A 9,524-nucleotide genomic window follows, 5' to 3' on the forward strand; every position below is an offset into this window, starting at 1 on the left:
AAAAAATACATAAAACCTAAAATGAGATATTATAAAAGAAAAAATAACCCATATAACCAACAGAAAAATAAGAATTATAAGAAAAATAAAAGCCAATGTAAATGTTGGAATTGTGGAGAAATAAGTCATATAAGTCCTAATTGTGATAAAAAGAAAGTTAGAATATTACAAAAAGAATATTTAGAAATAAAAGATGAATTAAATAAAATATCGGATATTGAAAAATATTATAATCAAGAGTGTATATAAGTGAAACAAAAGATGGATCAGGATCTGAATAGAGAAATTGAAAAAATAGAAAGTAATGACATAAAAATACAAGAATATGAAAGAATAGAAGGATATAGATTAAAAGTCACATTTGATAATAATAAGTTTAAAAAATTACAAAAATTATCTTTAGATTTAAAAATAGAAAAATGGGAAGTCTTTGATAGAATTTGGAAAAGAGAAAGAATGGCAATAAATGAATATCAAAAAATAGAAAAAATCATAGATGTAAGAACAACTTACGGACAACATAAATTAAATCTTTTAACAAAAAATATAGTTGATGAACTATTAACAAAGATTAGTAAAAAATAAAGTGAAAAATCTAATATGTTTATTTAACAGGAATACAAATAATGTTTAAATCACTATTTAAAGAAGCGATAGATTCACCTTTAACTATAACTTTACATAATGTAAGAATAATAAACTTAAAAGATAGTCATTTAGGAACAATAGAAGGAAATTTAGCATACCAAAAAATTATGTTTACATGTTATCCAAAATATTGTGTATCATTAAAAGATAGAAATTTTAATGAAATTTTAGGACTACATTTCAAGTTTCATAGAGATGATATCATGCAACCAGGTGATCAAATTATGATTATAGAATATAGAGCTTTATACACATTTACCAATTCTAATTATGGGAATATTTATTCCAATAAATCATATATTGAAATTCATAAAGAATGTAAAGATATTAATAAAATAATAGAACCAAACAAACGGATAAGTTTAATTCCAAAAGAATATGAATTTAGTATAGCAAAAAATAAACCTGAAATAACATAATTAAATGAAGGAGAATGTTCTAGTAACATAACATTTAAGGATGGAAAATTAATTAAAAGATCAAAAAGTTTTAAAATATCTAATAAAAATCAGTTAGAAGAAATCAACAAAATAAAAGAAGTAAAATTATATATGAATGCTGGAAACATGAAAATAGAAGGAGAATATTATAATGGAAGAGAAAATATAAATGGACCAAATATATTAATAGATACAGGAGTTAGTAAATGTCATATAACTTCTATTAGAAACAAAGGACTAATAACTCATAAAATTGAACCATATCAGTATGTAAATTTTGATGGATAAGTACATATAACAGATTTAGAAGTTAAGGTACCAATAAAAATAGGAGGAATAGATCTTTTAATACCATGTTACATAGATAAAAGTATGGATATAAATCCCCATATACTTTTAGGAATGAGTTTTCTAAATGAATTAAAAGATTATAGTATAAAAAGAGAAGGATTATATATTGTTCATAATGGACAAACTACATTATGTAAAAAGAATTAGATGAATAATCAGATAAGTTTCCCATTAGCTGTGTATATGGAAATTACTATAGTAGAAATAAATATAACAACTTGTGCTTTAATAGATACAGGAAGTGATATAACAATATTTAGAAGTTTTTTAATAAAATCATGGAATAATAATAGTAATATAAAAATAACTGGAGTTACAAGAGAAATTACTCAAATAATAAATAGTGCTGATAAAATTAATATAATTCTTGGAAGTAAATAAGTAACAATAAATAAAATTTATAAATATGATAAATTAGAATGTGATATATTATTAGGAAATGATTTCATACAACAATTTCAATATTATAAACAAAATAATTATATGATAATGTTACAAACACCTTGTGGACACTTATTAAAAATTTTTAGAGAATTTAAACCTTATAGAGTTTAGCCAGCCCAGCGTGGTGATAAATGGGAGAAAAAGAAAAAACCAATTCTCAATAATAATATAAAAAATAAAAGAATATTATATAAAAATGTTCTAAAAATAGGAATAGAAATGAATATAGAAAAAATCATTGAACAATTAGAAAATGTTTATGGAGAAAATTCATTATTATTTTGGAAACCACATCACCCAAACACCAAAATAGAATTAACAGAAAATGTTATAATAAAAGTAAGACCAATGATGTATACTATAGAAGATACACAAGAATTTAAAAATCAGATAAAAAAATTATTAGAACAAAACTTATTAGACCTAGTAATGGACCTCATAGTAGTTCAGCTTTTATGGTTATGAAACACTCTGAATAAGTTAGAGGAAAAGCTAGAATTGTTATAAATTATAAAGAATTAAACAAATCTACTAAATTTAATGGTTACTTTTTACCAAATAAAGAAGTACTAATAAATCTTGCAATAGGAAAATAATATTATTCTAAATTTGATTGTAAATCAGGATTTTGGCAAGTAAAAATGGAAGAAGATAATATGCAATATACTGCATTTAGTACATCTCAAGAAAAATATGAATGGTTAGTTATGCCATTTGGTTAAAAAAATGCACCACAAATATATCAAAAAAAGATGGATAATATATTTAAAAAATTTAATGAATTTCTAATAGTTTATGTTGATGATATATTAATATGTTCTAATAGTAAAGAAGAGCATAGAAATCATCTAATCCAATTTATTAATGAATGTAAAAAAGAAGGAATTGTACTATCTAAAAAGAACTCTATAATAAAAAAACAAGAGATGGACTTTCTTGAATTATCAATAGATAAAAGAGGGATAAAATTACAAACTCATATATCCAAAAAGATATAAAATTTTCCAGATAAATTAGAATCCAACGAACAAATTCAAAATTTTTTAGGATGTTTAAATTATGCAAAATGATTTATTGAAAATCTTTCTAAGAAAAGACATAAAATCCAAATTTTACTTAGAAAAACAAATACTAAGGGATGGAATGAAGAACATACAAAAATAGTTAAATCATTAAAAGAAGAATACAAAAATTTACCAAAATTAAGATTACAAGATGAAAGAGATAATTTGATTGTTAATATTGATGCCTCAAATAAATATTGTGTAGTAATATTAAAAACAGATCTTAATGAAATTTGTAGATACTCAAGTGAAACCTTTAACCAAGCAGAAATAAATTATATTACTCGTGAAAAAGAATTACTAGCAATTATTAGAGGAATAAAAAAGTTCTCATTGTTTTTATTATCCAAGAAATTTATTGTTGAAACTGATAATTCTCAAGTTGCAGGATTAGTCAGAAATAAGTTACACTCAGAACCACAATACAGAAGGCTTCATAGATGGTAAGCTTATTTAGCATTTTATAATTTTGATATAATCCATATTAAAGGAGTTAATAAATTTCTTGCAGATTTTCTCAACAGAAACATAGAATTTGCCGATGGATAAAGCCAAGACCATGAAGTTATACCAATCTATTATACATATACAAGAGATGACAAATTTTCTTAAAAAAGAATCTGAAGATATAAGTTCTGGAGCAACCCAGATCTCAGGGATGTTCAACTCAAATATGAAAATATTGTTGAATATCACTACTGAGCATCATAAATATGCCATAGAACTCAAAAATCAAGTTGATGTTATTGAAGCACAACTAAAAAAGATACTGTTTGAAACAGATATACCAAAGAGTTTAGAAATGAGTTTTCCAAATCAATACGAAACAGGGACAGCTGGAAGCAGCAGTGGACCCAAACGTGACAACATACCAACTGATAATAAAGGAGATTCCATTTCTGTATCATCAACCAAGAAAGTTATGATACATGGAGATAAAAGAGATACCAAAACAATCAGTATCATAGATCAAGAAGATAAAATTCCTTTAGATCCAAACGAAGAAAAATATGCCGAAATAGTCAAAATCGCTTATGAAATAAAAATAAGTGATTCATATTTCATTTCTTCAGGAAATAATGTTTACCCCAGAATAACAGTCATGGAAGGAGGTGACCCTTCATTTATAAAAATCATGACAGACTATGGATTCATGAATTTGATTTACCCAGGAAAAGATTTTATTGAAATTTCAAAGTTTGATGACATATTCATTAAGGAAGTATCCAGATTTGCCAAGGGAAGAAAGATATTTTTAAAATTCTATTCAATCAGTCCAGAATATAATGGAGTTGTTTACTATCCAATTGAACACATAATCTCAATTGGATATGTTGCGGCCAATTTCCAAATTGATGTTACAGAGAATAATAGAAAAGTCCCAACAGTGACAAAGTCATGGATCAGACATAGAAGAGTATTTGGAATTAAAGTCATCTACAACATTGCCAAAAGGATAAAAAAAATTATCGTGCCTGTGCCAATATGAAAATTGGATGTTGGTATCCAATAGAGGATATACAAAATCAGAAATTTTAAAAGACTATATTACAAGATTTGATATACATCAATTTTCAGGATGTCCTACCACTATAAAAGAATCCTGCCAGCTAAGGGAATGCTCCAACTGCATGTGAAGAAATAAAAGAAGAAGACAAAACACCTTTTGACAAAGGTGTATGAAGGACAATAATACTACATGTGAAGACATTGAAGATAAAGAGCAATAATAGAAAAAGATGTTCTTTGGATAGAAAAGTTGAACCAGCATGTGAAGATGTGGGCTCAAGGAAGAAAATAGAAAGGTAAGTATGCCTAGCTGATGTATTCAATGATATAATAGAGTCTTAAAAAACTTGTATAAATAGAGACATTACCATAAAATAATGGCATCTCATCCTATCTTGAATTATCGAGTTGTAAGCAATAGCTTATTCTCAGTTTAAAAAATCAGTTTTTCTGAAAATCCCTTTGTACCAAATATAAATCTTGTATCAATTCTAATAGAAATAAAATTCCAATATTTTGATATCAATATGAGTTTCTAAATATTTTTCCTATAGATTCTTGAATGATCTAATAGAAAGTTTCCTTCTTATTTTAATAAAAAGAGAGTTTTCCTTAACAGAAGTCTAGAATTTTATTCTTTGAAAGCTGATACAGTGAGTGCAAGTAGCTGAAAAAGTAACAATCCCGTAAAGGCAGGAGGCCGTTGAAGGAAGCAGTTTACAAATTCAGAGTTCGAAGGTCACTCGGTTCTAAGAATACAGGTCTAAATCAAACCTAAGGTAAAACTATTAAATTTTTGCTAAAATTAGAATGAATCTTTTTAAGATCTTAAAAGAATCGCAGGGATAATTGCATGATGATTATTTTGACAAATGTCAGGATATACAGTTGAATGATTAGATAATTTATTAGAAAGAATGTTAGAAGAAATAAAGAATATTATATCTTAATTAAAAAATACAAATTTACGATTTGAAGAATATGGTATTTTATTAAGAAAATATAAAATCATCAACATAAAGGCAGACAATCAAGATCTTACCTCATTTTTCAGTTTCGATGAATAAAGTACGTTTATGTTTGCATTTTTCAAAACCTTCTTTCACAAAATAGGACTCTATAAAACTATACCAAGCTCGGGGAGCTTGTTTAAGTTCATATAAAGCCTTTTTCAATTTGTACACCTTCTGTTCATTTACTTTTTGTTCATATCCAAGAGGTTGTCCACGAAAACTTCTTAGCTTAGTTCACCATGTAAGAAGACTGATTTCACATTTAACTAATAGATTGTATATCATTCCTCTCTATAGCTTCCATCTCTGCATCCGTTGCTTTTCTCCATTTTAGACTCTTCACAACCTCTTTAAATGAGATAGGATCATTGTTTGTAAAAATAGCTAGATATGCACTGTCTTCTTCCTCAGAAAGACCTTCTCCAGTGTCATAGTCTCTCATCCACACAGGTGCCTTCTAACTCTTCCTTCACTAGAACTAGGTGGATCCTCAATTAACTCATCCAAGTCACCCTCCTTATTTTCTGTTATGTCATCATGATGATTAATTTCAATGTTTCTTCTGGCATGTTCTCCATTATTATCATATGTGGTTGCTTCTTCATCAATTTTTTCCCAGCCAAGATCAGCTATAATATCTCCTTCATGACTTTTGTCCCATTCCCAACAATTTTCTTCTTCAAATATCACGGCTCTACTTATTATTGTCTTCTGTGTAACTGGATCATACAATCCGTATGCCTTCGACTTCTCACTAATTCCAAGTAAAATACATCTCATGCTCCCTCTTGGCATCAGGAATATGAACATGTGAAATGCAGCCAAACACCTTGAAATGGTCAACTGATGGTTTGGATTCGCTCCAAGCTTCTTCTGGAGTCCGATTTTTCACTACACGAGTTGGACTTCTATTTAGAACATAGACAGTCCAATTGACTGCTTCAGGCCACAAAGTTTTAGAAATTTGCTTCTCGAAAAGTATGCTTCAAACCATATTCATAATGGTCAGATTTTTTCTCTCCGCAACCCCGTTCTATTGATGAGTATATGTCGTTGTCATTTGTCTATGAATATCATTTTCTTTACAAAAATCTATGGATTCATGTGATATGAATTCTCCCCCTCAATCAATGCGAAGACATCTCGAATGGGAACCAGTTTCTTTCTCAACACGACTTTTATACCTTTTTATGCTATTTGAAACAGGGTTGATTGGTCCACATATATTAGCATGGACCAATTGTAAGATTTGAAAAGCCCTCTATGTGCTTTTCTTTGGAAATGAATTTCTTTGTTGTTTTCCTTTTAAGCAGTCTTCACATACATTCGGAGGAGCTGTAAATTGGAGAAGTATATTCACCATTTTTTCTGTTGCAGAATCTTTAAGCCAGTGAAGTTTAAATGTCCATATCTACAATGCCAAAGTCGAGCTTGATCTTTTGTAAAAGAACTCAAACATGTCTCTTCTTCATTTGGTTGTATTGTAGAAAGCAAGACAAACTTTCTGTTTGATGACATTGCAGTCTCTATAATTAAACCTCTCTTAGGATGATAAATCTCACACTTTCCATGTTGTATGAGAATTGTAAGTCCCTTTTCTTGTAGCTATCCAATGCTAAGCAAATTATTCTTCAATCCGGGCATATAAAACACCTCAGTGATGGTCTGTATAATTCTATTAATCAACATCTGTATATTGCATTTTCCTATTACAACCATACTTGAGTTGTCTCCCAACTTCATAGAAATGTTGAAATTATCATCTAGCTTGTTGAAAATTTCCTTTTTGCCACACATATGGTTGCTACATCCTGAGTTAAGAAAACATAAATTCTTATTTATAGCTTTCTTGATATCATACATAAGCCATTAACAACATTTCTTTACTGACATAAACATAGTGTGCATTCTCTATCTCCTTACTTGGACATTCATGCTGAAAATGTCCACGCCTGTGGCAATTATAACACTCAATGGTAGACTTATTAAAGCTTTGCCTATCCCTACCTCAACCTCTTTCTCCTGATTTATCTTCATAAGTAACCTTCAGAGCCTATTCTTCCATAGCATAGCTATTCATACGCTGGTCATATACAAAAGATTGCTCTGTAGCTCATCAATGGATAAGTTGTCTAGATCATTAGACTCCTCAATAGAGCATAGAACATAGTCAAATTTTAGAGTCAGATCTTATAATATTTTCAAAGACCACAACATAAGTCATCTTCTCTCAATGATTCCTCATCTTGTTTGCTATAGTAAGAGTTGTAGAAAAATATTCATTCACAGATTCTCCTACTTTCATGTTGAGCAACTCAAATTCCTTTCGAAGAACTTACAGCTGTGCACGCTGGACTCTTGTTGTCCCCTGATACTTCTGCTTCAAAGAGTCCCCAAATACAATTTGTTGTATCCTTGTTCAAAATTGTTATAAGAACTAGTCTATCAATCGCTTGGAATAAATAATTCTTAGCCTTCAAATCTTTCAGTTTGGCATCTTCAATCACCTTTCTTAGTTCTTCAGTGGGTTGTGCTTCTCCAACTGTAGAAATCCCATGTTCTATCAAGCTCCAATATTCCTTAGAGAGAAGGAAATTCTCCAAGAGTGTGAAGTATGTTGCTGCTTTTGTGGAGTCCAGCCCAGCTACTTAAAGTGGCCCAAGTAAAGACCCAGCTCATGACCCGATTGACAGCCCATTTAATGGAAGAATCTAGAACCAATTTGATTTTAACTAAAACACGTTTTTCAGTTTTAAGATAACAACTCTTATGGATCGTCAACACGTGGAGAATGGTGAGCCGTTGGATTGAGATGATTGAGCTGCCCCCTTTTTTAATTGAGTCAAAAGACTCTAGGGTTTGAGAACCCTTCTTTCATATTTGCGCAGCTTCTTCTCGTTTTGAGTTTTCTCTCTGTATTTTTCTTGTGATTCTTTGGGTTATTGATCTTGAGTGATCTTTGTAGAGAAAACTTAACTCTGTGAACTCTTGCGTGAGTTCTTGTTGTGTAGAGAAGCTGTTGTGTTGTGCTGTGCGAAAATTGTGGAACTGTGTGTTCCGTTGTAATCGATACTTTGTTGGTTTTGGCTGGCTGATTTAGTGGATTCGAGCTTATTCCTCCATGGATGCTCAACGGGGATTAGGCGGTCTTGTTGATCGCTGAACCTCGGGCTTCGGCCGAAAAATCTGTTGCGTTTTATTTTCTTCAGATCTGCACTTTTGGTCTTTAGCTGTGTGAATGTTCTATGTTGTTTGCGTATCCTGGTTCCTACAGTGGTATCAGAGCGTAGGAAATTTTTTGTTTTTCATTCCCTTTAGTTACGGGTTTTGAAAACCCTAGTCGCCAGCCAAAAGGAAACGGCAGTTTCTTTGATTCTGCCAACATTATTGTTGAATAACCATTCCTCTTCGTGTTCGTTTGATGTGTAGGCACTGTTAGTGTGCCATTACACCATCTGCGTTCTGTAATCGAATTTTCTCGAAAGAGTTTAGTTGTTCTGAAAATCTATCGTTTGTGTTCTTGAAATTAAAATTGTTGGCGTCGATCTTGAAAAGAAATTGTTGCTACTGAGTTTAAATTTTTATAATTAGTATTGAATTTGCTTGGATAGAAACTGAAGTTTCTTGATTTTTAATGTGTGTTAGGTTTTGTAGAACCTGCAGTCCTCAGTAGACATTGTTCTTGTGAAAAATTTGTAGTATTGGTACCTGCAGTGTGTAAAAATTTTTGGACAATAAATTTTTAAAACAAAGTTTCAATTGAACCTCCCCTAACTCTACCTCTGTTTAGGGTTCCCTGCAAAAAACCCTAGAAACTTTGGGGATTAGGGCTTCGGTTCAAGAAACCTGCAATTCCCAAAATTATTTTTATAGTTTAAATTGCTGTATATTCTGTGTGAACTGTACTAATACCTTCTTTGATTTCCTCAGGTGTTTAATTGCTTAAGAATAATTGCTAAAGGTACATACACCGCCTTTACAATTCATGGTAGCCTACTGAGTGTAAGCTTATGTGTTTGAATTCATTGTATGCTTAAGTAATCTGTATATTAATT

The sequence above is a fragment of the Olea europaea genome, unplaced genomic scaffold (assembly GCF_002742605.1).
Source record: "Olea europaea var. sylvestris unplaced genomic scaffold, O_europaea_v1 scaffold920, whole genome shotgun sequence".
NCBI classification, from domain to species: domain Eukaryota; kingdom Viridiplantae; phylum Streptophyta; class Magnoliopsida; order Lamiales; family Oleaceae; genus Olea; species Olea europaea.